General features: G+C 39.0%; 1 protein-coding gene across 1 annotated transcript in view; it reads left to right on the plus strand.

Annotated features, from left to right (window-relative positions):
- Nucleotides 1–14,715, plus strand: part of ncam1b (neural cell adhesion molecule 1b) — a 73,817-nt gene that overhangs the window by 12,409 nt on the left and 46,693 nt on the right.

Below are 14,715 nucleotides of genomic sequence, written 5' to 3' on the forward strand. Positions count from 1 at the left end.
ATTGATTTGTATTCCTTAACAAGGACAAAAGACTAGTCATTAACATAGCAGAGCTACCATCACATAATAAGTACAAAATAAGCATTTTAATTGCAGTTGGATTGCAGTATCCACAGTATCTGTTCAAATGATGGCATTGTGATGTGTTGTGCAAAATATGCGGCTCTGTTTTCAAGCTAATTTTCTCATTGAACTTAATTAGAAAATTAGCTTGAAGGAATGCAGTGCTGAAATCCTTTTGCAACATAAGACATTGGGATTGGAGGGCTCCAACTTGGAGCTGCTGTATTGCCTTAGGTTGTGGATATTTATTCAATGAGGGGGTGGCATGTTTTCCCACAATGCTGTGAGCGGAGGCAACTGTGGTTGGTTTGCTAGTGTCTCAAAGAGATCTTGTTTAAATAACCAGAGGAGAGATGCTACCCTAAACAAGTGGCGAACACATAAAGGTGAAATTCATGCTGTGTTTACTTAAACTGAATAACTGCACCAGGGTTTTCAAGTTAGTCTGCTTATGTGCGCCTATGATACTGATGTTATTGTAGGTGCATGTCGTTGCCATCAGTAGACTAATACCTGCAGAGAACTGTCCACAGGCTGGTAAGCATGAAGAAAGTGTAGCCAATGGCTCACTTTAACTGAGTTGTAGTAATTACATTTTTCTGTTAGACATGAAGTCAGACTGATGAAATAGTGTGTTTTCAGGGAGACACTGCACACATGACCTCCTGAAGGAGACTCATGCTTGATGGAATTTGGTGGCTTGATTAAATATTAATAGTTTTAAAACTGTTACTCTTGCAATTTTGTTAATAAATGATTGTAGAAAAATATTTTAAAAATATTCATGTCAGGGACATTCTGTCAGGTCAAACCTTTGTTTCAGAAATTTTAAAACAGACTTTGTTACTAATAAGATTCCTATTTCCTGTGATTTTTTTTAGATCTTTTTTTGTCCCTCAGAGAAATAATATATGCAAGTGGGAACTGGAAGTGTGTCTGATAAAAGATAAATAATTTCAAAACTGCTACTTGTCATGTCTTTGGTGAAAAAAATCCCCATAGAATTAAAACCTAGATGACATACTAGAATTGTTTATCTGATTATTTCACAATTTCTCAGATGCCATGGTGATACTCTCAGTTTCCAACTAAATGTCCAAAACCTTAATATATTCGGTTTTCTATCAGATTTGAAAAAGGAAACAGAGAGCTGGAACCAGAAACTGTCATTTTTGCTTGAAAAAACACTGAAATGATTAATTGCTCATCAAAATAGTTGTTGATGAATTTTATGTTGGTTAATTCATTGATTAATAGCCAACTAGTTACAGCTCTGCTTACACAATTGTACTACTTTATGATGCATTTGGTGTCTTTGGTGTCTTTATGGTGCTTTTTTGGTGCAAATTTGTGTTTTAGACCTTGTGCACATGATGACACATATGTTAATGAGAACCTCCACTGAAAGCCCCCCCCCCCACTGAGTAAATTTCCCCAGTTCAGTGACTTGAATTTCTTAAAAATGACTTAAATTGACTCTTTCAGATTACTTGAATTCCTGGCTTCTGGAATAAATTTGTCAGGAGCAAAACAAATTTGTGAAATCCAGTAGTGCAGCTCACAGGATTTCTAACAGAACATTCAATGGAGTACAGCTCAAACATGTGGTGTCTACTGCCTCGGCTCTACCGCCGACTGAATTGAATGAATTTTAAGGGATCCGTAGTAATCAGCTGGCTTGACTGGTTATTGTCATCTGAAGGTCAAACAAATGAGGACTATCAGTAACAAATTACAGCCAGTGCAGTGATTTTGTGGATATGTCATCAGTTTGTGCACCTTATTCCATGTTAAACCTTATTTTCTGCTGTCAATGTACAATACTTGAAAAACCGTTCAAGGTATACATGACACTCAAATCCATGTATGTCCACTGGTAATGAAATCAGTCCAGGCCACTTAACCGCAACTGGCATGTATTACACATATAATGAGCAGGCATAAAATCAGGAAAAAAGGCATAACCCCACTCTAATTCATCACAACCCTGTTTTTAAGTGCTGAGATTAATGGAGATAGTCTTCCCTCTCAGTATACGTCCCTGGAGATTCTATCCCTGAGAAATGGAGTAGCCAACTCTCTGGAGGCTAGCCCTGTCCCAGTGTCTATTTTTACAGTCCAGCCTCTGATTGGCCGACAAGGTGTGTGTGTGTGTGTGGAAGCTCATGTTGTGTCATAAGGTGCCTCTGTGCCATCTGTCGCCCTCAGTGGAGCCGTTGTGAAGAGAGACCACGCCTAGTCGGTCTGTCTCAGAGAATGCAAAACACAACCTTGGGCTTTCCTTGCTCTTTTGCACTGACAGCTATATCAGGAACATGAGGGGAATGCAGGAATCCACCTACACAATTAGTGCTCTTAATGAAACTATAACAGTTGCTCTGTGAAGCAGGTAACTAATTGTATGTAGTATGATCAAGTGCAGTGAATTTCAGCGCTAATATTTCTTGAATGTACACTGGATCTGTAGAGAGAGGAACACCTGATAACATGCTAACAGTAAACATGAACAGATTTGCTTAGCAGGTGTAGTAGCAGGTTGTTAATGAGTCATCGCTTGTCTAGTCAGAGTATGAATTTCTTGTCTCACCAAAAGTGCCAAATGATTGAATCACAACATTTGTGTTATGGCTGACTAAAAGATGACACAAAACAGAATACTTTTTAAGGTTAACTGACCATGACTGCCCTTCTGCTTATCTCCTCTTGTACAGGACATTGGGTGTTTTAAACACAGTGGCAACCCACTTGCCTGGCTTTCCTTTGGTCGCTGTGGTTTTTGCTCAGTGCATCAATGGATCTTGTTAAAGGCTTAGTATCTTACTGTATAGCTGGCAGGGGGCGTGGTGTGGGGGGGTCCACAACATTTAACCACATACTGGTCACTCTGATACTCACAAATGTGTCTCAAAAGTGCCAACTGGAATTATTGGATATGCACCACAAGTTGTGGCTGAGCGGGCACAGTTTTGTCAAATAAAATAAATAAGAAAAGAAATTAAACAAAAATAACTGGACTGGCGCTAACCATCCTCGTCTAGCTTGTCAAAAGCGGCTCTAATTAGTTGGCAACTGGAAAAATTTTGGAAGCGCTTGACACTGTTGCTTAAGAATGCAAATGGTCGGCTGTTATGGCTTAGCACAATTAGATGTGGCATGGATTAATGAGGTACATCAGGGATGGCCTTGAATAACACGGATGCGCTACTGGAGTACCAAGCATGCCCTTGTCAGAAAGGATAGAAAACATTTCTCAGTGATCAAGGAAATCAGACTCTCTTTATTGAAAGTCTTTAGTTTAAAGAGTCTGAGGTGAGAATTGAAAGCATGAGTACAAATAATAAAAGCAATATGCTGTTAAGTGACACATTTGAGAAAGATAATCATAGAATACAACTTCAGTCTTATTCATGGATTTCATCTGCATTTCCAGTTCCAAAGACATTAACTTTTTTTGGGGGGGTGGGGGGATGTCTGGCTGGGGTGCTGGCTTTCAGAAATATAGCTGGTCCCCAGGCACTGCATTATGGTTGCCCAATCCTCCTAAAGAAATAGGATGGGTCACATTCAGAAGACACATCTCCCCATGGGGAAAGTATAACTAATTTTAAATAGGATAAAACAAATGAGCTCCTTAGTGGAACACAGATGACTCTTGTGCTACGATCAAAGGGTTTTATTCTGATATGGTTAGCAAGAGGCTGATTTTCCTGCAGGGAAATGCACTGCACGTACACATCAGAAAGATGAATTGAACTGAAGGCATTTCAGTGGCAGTTGTCTGCTTACTTTAGATGGTGAGAGATCCTATGAATATAGATTCTCTGAGTGTGGGGAACATTACATAGCAAAAATGCAGTACATTCCTCCGTCTGAGGTAGAATTATTTGTTTTTTTCTTTGCAGGGAAGGTGGCCACTTGTAAACAGTAAACACTGGGTTATTACTTTGGTGTTTGGAAGTTGCAATTGAAAATAATAGTGCCAGTTCACAGCTAGGGTTGTTGTTTGCTTCATTAATTACTTCTTAAAGTTGAAATTTTCTACAGTGCTATCAGAATAGCCTAATGTGTATAATTTTGTCTTTTACTTATTAAGCAAGTTACTATCAGTACTAAATGAGCACCAAAAATGTTTAAATGTCCACCATCATTAGACAGTTTCACTCATCAGTACTTCTCAGTGTTCCATTGTTTTACAGTCTGTCTGTCTGATGAGAATCTGAGCTGTAACACCAGCCTACTTGTTTTCAGTGCTGTTTCATCTTCGGCATTAAGTCAGGGAGGTTGTGAAAAATTCAGTAAAGATATAAGCTGATAGAGGCTTTGATGTCAACCTTCTTTGTCATGTTTTTTTTTCTCTCTGTCTCTATCTCTTCTAGTTCTTTGTTTGTGGTTATCTTTAAGCCAGTGTTTTCAGTTTGGATCACCACTCAGTCAAGCGGGAAATAACAGTTTAGCAGTTTTTTGTTGAGCCAGCATAAGAGGCAGTTAATCTGAAGCCTGTTTGATGCACAGCCACTGTTTTGCTCTGATTTGATTGGCTCACGGTCAGGGAAAGTGTATGGTGGTCAGCGGGGACGTAATCTGGGGACAGGAAAAGAGCAGCTGAGGCATCATCATCTTGGCCGATGTGGTGGGTGACCCTTGTTTATTTACTGGCAAAGACAAATTTTACTGGCATTTGATACTTGGCAGGTGTTAATTTCAGACTCTGTTAGTGCGGGAGGCGGGACATGAGCATGTGATTGACTGCTGGTGGGTGATGTCCAAATGCTTAACTGCAGCCAACTGTTTCCATGCCAGCAAGCGAGGGAAAAGAGATGGCCATGGTGAAAATAGTCCAACATTTCTCTGGTCGTGAGATAGGTTCGGGCTTCTGTCAACCGGTTTCTCTGCCTGCTATCAACGTGTTCACACAATTATCTTCCTCCGCTCTGTAACCTTGATGGAGACACGCTCATGCTGGTTTTTATTTTCATTAGTGCTTTAATCCAATTACTGTGTGGTCTGCTCTAATCTCTAATGGGTCTGCGTCGTCTTCCTCCATTCATAGATGACTCCAGAAGTGGCTGCACACACTGTGTCATCCTACACAACATAATGAGTACTCAAGTGCTGCTCTGCCTCTCTGCCCTGCCCCTGGCTCTGTCTGGCTGTATCTGAAATGGTGCATTCCCTCCTATTGATCCTCTTCCTGGTGGAGTCACAGGCAGGCTTATCCGGCTCGTCCCAGCTTGTCTGCCTTCTGAATGGACACACAGAGAGAGCTGTGTGCATGTGCCAGGCTTCGGGGTTCTGTGTAGTCCCAGGCAGCTTGTGGCTGAGTGGTCATTGTGGCTCCCTCCCTCCTGCCCTCCTGCCCTCCCCGTCTCCCTATTTTTGCCTCGTTGTTGTTACAGTAATAATTAGAGATGCATGAAATTCTGCCCAGTTAGCACAGCATTAGTGTATTATATTCTGATAAACCTTAATGGCTTTCTCGCTGGTCGCAAGCAGGGCAGCTGCTTTGTGGGTTTTTTCACGGGAGTGCGTCGTGACTAGCGCTAACAGGGAAGCCACTGGAGAACCACTGTAATGATTAATCTGGAAGAATGAGTGTTATTTTTCGACAGACTGTGGTGATTCATTGTGTTCGCAGAGATGTTAACATTTCAGTCATTGTTCATGCCACACAGACTCCCTATTCTTGTATGTAGTTGCTACACAGGGTTCAAGCCCAAAATATAAAATCTTTGCACAGTCCCCAGAATTCAGCCTCCAAGAATCTTTCCATTTCACTGATTATGCATGTCTTTTTTAGACATGGTGACAGACCGCTCTCTCTCTCTCTCCCTCTCTCTCGCAGTCCTTGCACAGGTTGTACAGCTCCACTGGAGCCCTAAGCTGGATGAAAATCAAACTTGGATTTCTGGCATAATTATTGTTTCTCAGCATCACATTATCCCTCTCTCGCACTTGATAAAACATGTTTATCCTGGATTGTGGCTAGATTTGGTTTGTGTTCACAGAATTGTCAGAATTATTTATAAAACCACAATTAATCTCCATTTTTCCAGAGGCTTTCTCCCCCCTGTATTTTAAGTGTCCCTACCAGCACAACGTCTGCATTTTCTTCTGGCCTTGTTTTCAGCCTTCTAAATACTGACTCATTACAGGAGTACACAGCATGGCATGATGGGCCACAGACGCTCAGCTCTCCGCCTCCCTGCGCTTTTGTTGTGTGGTGCACAGCTGAGGCAGATGCTGAGGGGCACTCACACTAAATTGCCTGAATGAGGGTGAATTCTGGCCACTGAAGTAGAGTGCACCGTAGCTCATTGAGTCACAGCTTATCTTCCACTAAGAGAGGAAGAGGAATGTAGCTCAGAGAGGCATATACCTATTAGAGAGTGAGTTCATTTTAACTGAGTTTGAGTCATGATGTTATTTAAGATCTTATAGCACCATGGCAGTGTTTCGACAGCCCAAAATGCTATGTGTATTATGTATTTATTATTTCTTATTTTCAGTAGTCTGTAAAAATGCTGATGAAAGTGCCAAGTCTGGGAGAATGGTGCAGCCATGTGCAACTGCATAGATTGGAAAAATATCTTCCCTAATCTGAATTTATCTTGTGAATACAATATTGTTTTGCAGCAGAGTAAATGATGCATATTGAGGCTTCCCATCCTTGGGGACAAACACTATAAATAAAATCTCAGGATATGAAGAATCTCCTAAGATCAGGTGACCACTGTTCTATAGAAAATAACAAACTACAGAGTGTATTCTCTTAATCTGGCACAGTTATTGTGCCTGGACCCATTCTCTGTTCACTGCTTTTTATAAATGCTGATCTGCATTAGGGCTTATGATTATTTTCATTGCTGATTAATCAATCAGTGAGAATAGTGAGAAAAAATAGAGCTGCAACAATTAGTCAATTAGTAGATGGTCAGACAATTAAATGACAGTTATTTTAGTTATTTTTAGTAGTGTTAGGATTATGATTCATGGTAAAATGAAGAGCTTTGGATTTTTGCCCTGTTGGTACAGTTATACTATGTTGGTAGTGTACTACTGTATACTGTTGTACTATTTTCTGACAATTTATGGGCAAAACAATTAATCAGTTAGTCTAGCGATTAATCAGTGTTGAAAATAATAATTAGTTGAAGGCCAATGACAAATCACTCCGCAGTGTCCTGAAAAAAAAAATCCAAATATTCGATGAATCATCATGTAAGACAAAGAAAAGGAGCAATCGATTATCAGCATAGTTGTGGATTCATTTTCTGGCAATTGACAAATTGATTAATTGACTTATCATTTCAACTCTACTCCTCTCACTATTGTTTGTAAGACCACACCTATCCTTGTTGACAATGTCAGTAAATCCTGCTGAGAACCGAGGCAGGATGTTGAAGTGGCATGTTATACCACTTTGGGTTTAAATGTATTAAAATTACATTTTGTATTGGCTAATTCAATTGGAACAGCCATTTTTCCAGTAAACCTCGTAATGTTGCAGAGTAAGTCAGTGTAAGGCAAATCACAGATTTCAGTTTAAAAAATTAAGAGTAATGCTGTCAGGAAAGTTTTTAAATACGAGTTACAATTGAATTTCTAAGTTACGTCTATATGTTTGATTTCAAAATAGTGATGTTTAAAGGATGTGTTTTGATGTGTATTTCTGTCCAGAATTAGTTTTAGTTAAATCCCCTCTTACAGTGATGCACATCAAGCTACAGAACATGGGACTAAAATGATCCTTTTGACCTATGACAGAATGATAAGGGTAATATGGCATAAAGTATGACATATTTTATGATACTTCAGTATCACAGCCACTTTTCAAATTGCCCCTCTTCAACACCCAGATAGGAGTCTGATTCATCTCCACTGTGGCAACTCAGCTTCTGCTGCCTCGGCCTCTTATTCTAATGTGCTCTGCCCTATTATGTAACTCATAAATATGACCATTACATCAGTATTTCAAGTGTTATTTTACGCCCTCGTTTTTCAACATGCAACATTTCTGCTGCCATGAAATAAATCCTGTTATCTACTGATTGTGATTGCAGAATATATTAATTTTCAGATATAATTAATCATTTATAACCTATAAAAAGGATTAAAGTGCGTATAAATTACATCTTAAGCCTCCCGGAGTGTTGTAGATGCCACAGAAAGAAGATTTGGGATTTAGATTTAGGTTAATTTGGACTGAAAGCTTTGAAATAGATATAATTAAGAACCAGGCAGTTTCTCTGCACTAGTGGTTTGTTTTGGGTTGGCACATAACTATTTCTTTTAAAGCTAATGCACAGATTTACTGTAAGCTGCCGGCCATCTGCTATGCAGACTTATCATGGTTGAAAAGTAATGCACAAATGAAATGCTCTTAGGTCTACAGCCTGGCAGATACTGATGCCTCAGCTTGGGGCTGTAATAAGGGAAGCACCAGCTGAGCCTCAAATGAATTGTTAAAATTTGCTCTTTAAACATCATGTGGTTTCAATGAAATAAAATTGTACACAGGGTTGATTTAATAGCTTTCTAGTATTCTAGTATTTATAGTATATGGTTAAGTGGTACAGACGTTGGAGCATCATACCGCCAATGCCCCACCCCCCCGAAAGCAATGGTGATCAGCTGAAGTTGTTCGCTATGTTTTTAAAACCTCTTCAATGTAAATAGTCACTCCTCAGAGGCTGCACTGCTGCATCCAATCAGACAGCCATACAAGAGAGAAAGAGGAAGAGCGAGAGTGAGTGAGAGAGAGAGGAAGAGAGAGAGAGCAGTGATGTCAAATGTGGGGAGAGGGGAGCCGGGAAACACGTTTCCATAGCAACTGGTAGAAGTGAGTATAACTGTGGTTGAAAGACATGATCTGCAAGCAAATACTCACTTGTTCCTTAAATCTAGTAAGTACTGAATACTCTCTCTCTGGGTGTCCATTGTCACTTCAAGACGCTCATCTCAATGCTGTGTTTGTTCTGAATTAAATGCTTTTTAATTAATTTCTAGTAATATGTGGATTTTCCTTTTACTAGTATTCACTGAAAATGAAACTGTGTGCTTTGTGTACTAAAACACTGGGTGTACATGACTGTCTGCTGCAGAATAAACCAGACTCCTTTTGAAAGAACAAGTTACATATGTTCTAATTAGAGCTGAAGCAATGAGTCGACTGAAATGTAAAAAATCAGCAAGTATTAAGATAATCGATGAATTACCTATGACCATTTTTTAGCAAAAATTATGGTTTGATGGTTCCAGCTTCTGCAATGTGAGAATTTGCCAGTATTTTTCTAGTTTCATGTTATATCAAATAAATACACATTTTTCTGTAATTCCACTATAACCCACCAGTTGTAAATAGTTTACTGTAATTTCAGTTCAAGAATTTAAAACAACAAACTCGGTGTAAGCTTGCTCCAGTGACAAATATGTGTTATGAGGTTTTTGTTTGAAATAATAAATCAGCGCAATAAATTTGTCTAAGTGGAAGAGTTTTTGGCAGCTATTCTCATCACGTAGGTGTGGGACAAATCATCATCATCGTGATATATTGTGATATATTGTGAGTCAGTCTCTCTTGCCATACATTATAAACACACTGGCATCATTACAGAGGCAGAGGCACTTCATTCCTGCAGACATCTGAACTCTAAAAGGATTTTCTTTCCAGCAGTTCAGATACTACCAAAGACTGTTTGACACTGAAATAGTGGCATGTGTTCATGTCGCTCTTTGTGTTCGTGTGTGTTAGAAAGGCTCAGTCTTCATTCATTCGGGTATACGCTGTTTCATCTCAGCGGTCTGTAAGACTGTGTAAAACTGAAAGTCTGATGTAGTAAATAAATACTTAATATCTGGTATACATATTTTTTCTTTTTAAAGGTTATAATTTTCTCTTGTATCACAAGTTACTCAGTGATTTTCCAGCCCCACTGGAGAGCGAACCTTTCATTTGAAGGACAGACAAGATGCTTTTGTTTAGTTTAGATGAGATAGTTAAGCTAAGATTTACAACTGACTGTCAATTTGGCAGGCTTAAAGGTTAAATGGTTCTGTATGCGTGTGTGTGTTTTATGCTGGCAGAAAAGATAATGAGCATAATCCCACACGGCAAGTGAAGCGAGTCACGGGCTTGGGTTAAGGCTCACTACAACATCCAATAGCAAAGGCTGCAGCACCCGAGGTGTTGTTCTAAGATAACTACAGAGGCCAGAGGAAAAAGGCCAGGCTCTGCATAAATTCTCATGTATATGGTGTCCTTGCTCTTCTATCTTATCAGTTACTCCCAACATAACTGTGGAAAAGTGTATTCCTGTGGGGAACTTAAATTTAAGATAGAACCCAAGCTGGAAAGATAAAGTATGTGAGACTATTTAAGGACCTCCAACTGCAACCACTGATTACTGTAGCCCAAGGACATCAATGTACATCATTTTCATTCATGAAATAACCCCTTTCCACCACCATTACAGACACAGACGCACCCATACACGTGCAAGCAGATGGGCATGTACTGGTATTAAGTAGTACAATGCCTCGTGGCTGTGCTGAAGAAATCATGAACATGACCCTTAAATAGAAATCAGAGACCGCAGTAGTTTGAAATGGGAAGGATGCAGTCATTTCTGGTCCTAAACTACACTTTCATTCAGATAAGTGGCACAGAATATTTAGCATTTTGCTGCATCAAGTAGTGATCTGCATTAAGAAGCAACAGAAAAACAAATCATATAATATGCCACCACTAGTAATATAGTATTTTTCTCCATGTTGCTATAAACTTAATGAGCTTGCTCCAAGATTACAATCACTAAGGTTTTGTTGATGACCTACAGAGGCATGAATTATTGACACTGCAAGCTGTCTCCTATAGTCATGATCAGCCTGCATCCAAACATGACATTGCCCACAGCTACAGTAAATGTTACATCACAAATGAACTGTTAATGTCAGAGCCACAGTTTTTTTGCATTCAAATTCACCCTGTGCTTTCCTGTTTGGACACAAAAAACCCAGACAAACAGCTAGATTTATTGCTGGTGTTTTCTTGAATATTTCCCTTGGTATTGTGGTAAAATTTAGGCAGACCATCATTCTCGGCTCATATGTCATCTGTCAAGTTTTTATTTCAGCCTGAACACATGGTGCCATTGTAAACAAGACTTAATTTGCTGCTCAGATTTTGGGACAGATTCTTCATCCAATTGTTGGCAGCCAATCTTGGGGTTCCAACCATATTCTGCATCCATAATTGGCAGTTTCTTGAAGGCAGGGATTATTAAATTTAATTATCCTCCTTGGTTTTTGTCAGTACATCTTTGTTTCTTAACTTATTCCTCTTCAGTCTAAAGAGCCAAATGATTGATGTGAAATGCAATCTAAAGTTACAGCTCAGAGGTAGAGCTATATACCTTGTCTTTCATTCAGTCTCCTTGACATTAATTGGTGGAAAATTCCACTTGGTCTTTTGTCCATATCTCAGAAATTCTTGCAAGATGCCTTTATACACTAACCTCACATTCCTGAAATCATTTATTGTATTATACACGGTCGATAGCGGCTGTTCTTGATGGAAAGAGGATTGAATTTTTTCATCTGTATTTTATTTTGGTTAAAGCAAGGTTTTGGTTGAAGAACCCCAGACTGAAGATACATTTTTGTGTATAATGTCAAGTTTAACTGCAGGGAGATTGCATGTTTTCTCAGAATTAGGTCACTCTTACCTTCTCGACTTGTTTATTTCTCTGTAGGTCTCTCAAACCAGTCTTGTTTTGAGGGTTTTAACAGTTAGGGAACTTACCACAGGTTTGGGCATGTAACTCTTGCTTTTTTTGCAAGTTTTATAAGCCTAAGGTTAGGTTTGCCAATTAGTGGTACATGGAACCTTCTGATGCTCTCGGGGCCATCTCCCTTTCTATTCATTTTTAAGTCCTTGCTCTGGTGTTAATACATAACAGTCATATTTTGAATCTTCTTTCATAGAACTCTGTTCAAACTCAAGGTGTATGGTAAGTTTATGTGTAAGAATTTGTGTTTCATTATAAGCAGTTCAGAGAAGTAATGGTGCAGATAAATATGACAGATTTAATATGACAAGATAGAACAAATATGAGAATCCATCTAGAATTTATATATTTTTTTTATAAATCATTTGATATTATATGTCGTTCTTTATGCAAAGAAGTTTTATAATTGACTTATATGTGTCATACTGCATCTTCCTTTCTAAAATGTGTAGGAATTGAAAAGTTTTGATGCTCGCAACATAAGTAATCAGGTAATATTTTGTTTATACAGTACAAAAAACTCCAGAAGAAGTGTACATAATAACTCAAGCACAGTAACTCTTAGAAAAAAGATAAATCTTCAGCTGTGTCTTAAAACGCACAAGAGAATTTGCTGACCTGACTCCCAGGGGGAGACTGTTCCACAGCCTGGGACGCAGGACAGCAAACACATAGTCCCCTCCTGTTTTCAGTCTAGAGTGAGGTACAACTAGCAGGCCTTGCTCAGAGGACCTGAGGGGCCAGGGTATAAGGTATAAGGCATTAATAGTTTATGATACACTCTGGCTTATAGATGAAGAGGAGGATCTTGAATTGAATCCTAAATTTAATTAGAAGTCAGCATAGGGACAACGGAGGTGATATGGGGTCTTAGTAATCTTCCTCAGATGAAAGTAGAAGGACTGAATGACTGTCTTAGCGTGTTTATCAAACTGCAGCTGGTAGTCAAAAGATACTGACACACCCCTTGATATTGATTGGCATATGGGAAATTAATTACAGCAAAATTAATCAAGCAACAAGATCACAATTCTGCAGCCATGCTAGCAGCTTCAAGAGGCTGTACTTGCTCCGCGATGTGTTGAGCTAAATGCTATCATGAGCATGCTAACATACTTACAGTGACAATGCCAAAATGCTGATGTTTAATAGCTGTAATGTTTTCTGTGTTTATCATCTTAGAATGACATGTTAGCATGCTAACATTTACTAATTACCACTAAAAACAAAGTGTAGCTGAAGCTGATGGGTTACTTGGTCATGAATGTATCATACATAATTATTGGGAGTGAAGTGATCACCATGGTTTTTTACAATCCATGTAAATTTCATGGTAATAGTTGAGAGTTAGTGAGTGGGTAGGTTGTTCACTTTTGCCTTGGATTTTAATTACACTATTGTTTTGCATTATGATGTAATGTTTACTTGTGTGGACCCCAGGAAAAGTAGTTGCTACCTTGGTAGTGGCCAAAGGGGATTCAGATAAATATGACTCTGGGGACTAGGAATGCCTGTTCAGAATTACATGACAATCGACCCAGTAGTTGGTATGATGTTTTAGTCTATAGGTTGTCCAATGTGGCGGACTGAGCAACAGACCAACATTGCCATTCCTTGAGCTGTGCCCTTAGCATGGCTAAAAATACCAACCTAAATTAAGACAATACTACATCACTCAGTGAACTAGCTATGTTTGAAATTTGTGCTACTGGCAAAAATGCCTTTCTCCTTTGTCAAATGAATTAAGACTAAAAGTAGAGTGTATGTGCTTCTCAAATTAATGTACTCTTATCTGCAGTGCATGCTCCTTTAACTTCTATTATGTGGAGATCTTCATGCAGGCTCAGTCTTACTTAGGTTTAAAATGGATTGGTCACTGGGGATTCACATTCTGATTAAATTTCTAGGACACACAGTTGTTTCTTGTAATTTGGCAACCCCCTGCTTTGGAAGTGTTTTTGCCCTTTATCTGGACTTGAGCTACAGTAGCTTGTTAGCCTCTTTAATATATGAAAAGTGAGCTGTTGGTTGGAGAGCAATTAGCCTGTCTTCTTATTCATAACTATCTGCGAAGAGGAGCCACGGCTCTGCCTTCGATCTGAGAGAACCAATTAGTGCTAGGACTACAGAGTAATTTAATTTGGAAAACTCCCAGACGGTGCAGGTGTGTTGTTCTTGTATTCTAATATTCTACAGAATAAGGGAAAAAAAACATTTAGTGAGCGTCAGGGAAGAGGATGGGGGATCATATGATGGAAATTCCCCATGGGACCTTCATCCTGCTGAATGTCAGCTTGCTTGGAGGATATGAGAATGGTTTTGCATTGTTGGTTTTGATATAGGAAAAGCAGTGCTGTGAAGTATACTGACAGTTTTTACAGTCTGGCTCTTTGCTTTTTGAATTCATGACATTTATTCAATGCACATGATTGATCCAGTTACATTAAAGTGTCTGATATCTTAACACTATCTTAAACTGACACTATGTATCTTGATAGTTTTTTCCTGATGTTATCTATTTACCTGTCCCTCCGTTATTTATCCCTTTATGTAAAGACTACTGTAGACTCACTTGTCAGTTTATTAGGTACACCCAGCTAAAACTAACACAGTCTAATACAAGAGTCCTACAATGACTCCTACGCTGATGAAGTTAATCATGTTCAGGTTCTGATTGAATCTGTTTAGCTTTATGGTTATTTTGGAGGCTGCATTATTGGTGCTGCTGATAATGATATTTTCTGGTGGAAACAAAACCCAAAACATTATAAGCTTCATGAGGGACGGGTTTTTACACGGCAGTATTAGACAGCATTAGGTATAGTTAGATGCACCAGATAAACTGGCCTGCACTAAGTGTACAGTT

This window comes from Lates calcarifer, linkage group LG21 (assembly GCF_001640805.2).
Source record: "Lates calcarifer isolate ASB-BC8 linkage group LG21, TLL_Latcal_v3, whole genome shotgun sequence".
In the NCBI taxonomy this organism is placed as follows: Eukaryota; Metazoa; Chordata; class Actinopteri; family Centropomidae; genus Lates; species Lates calcarifer.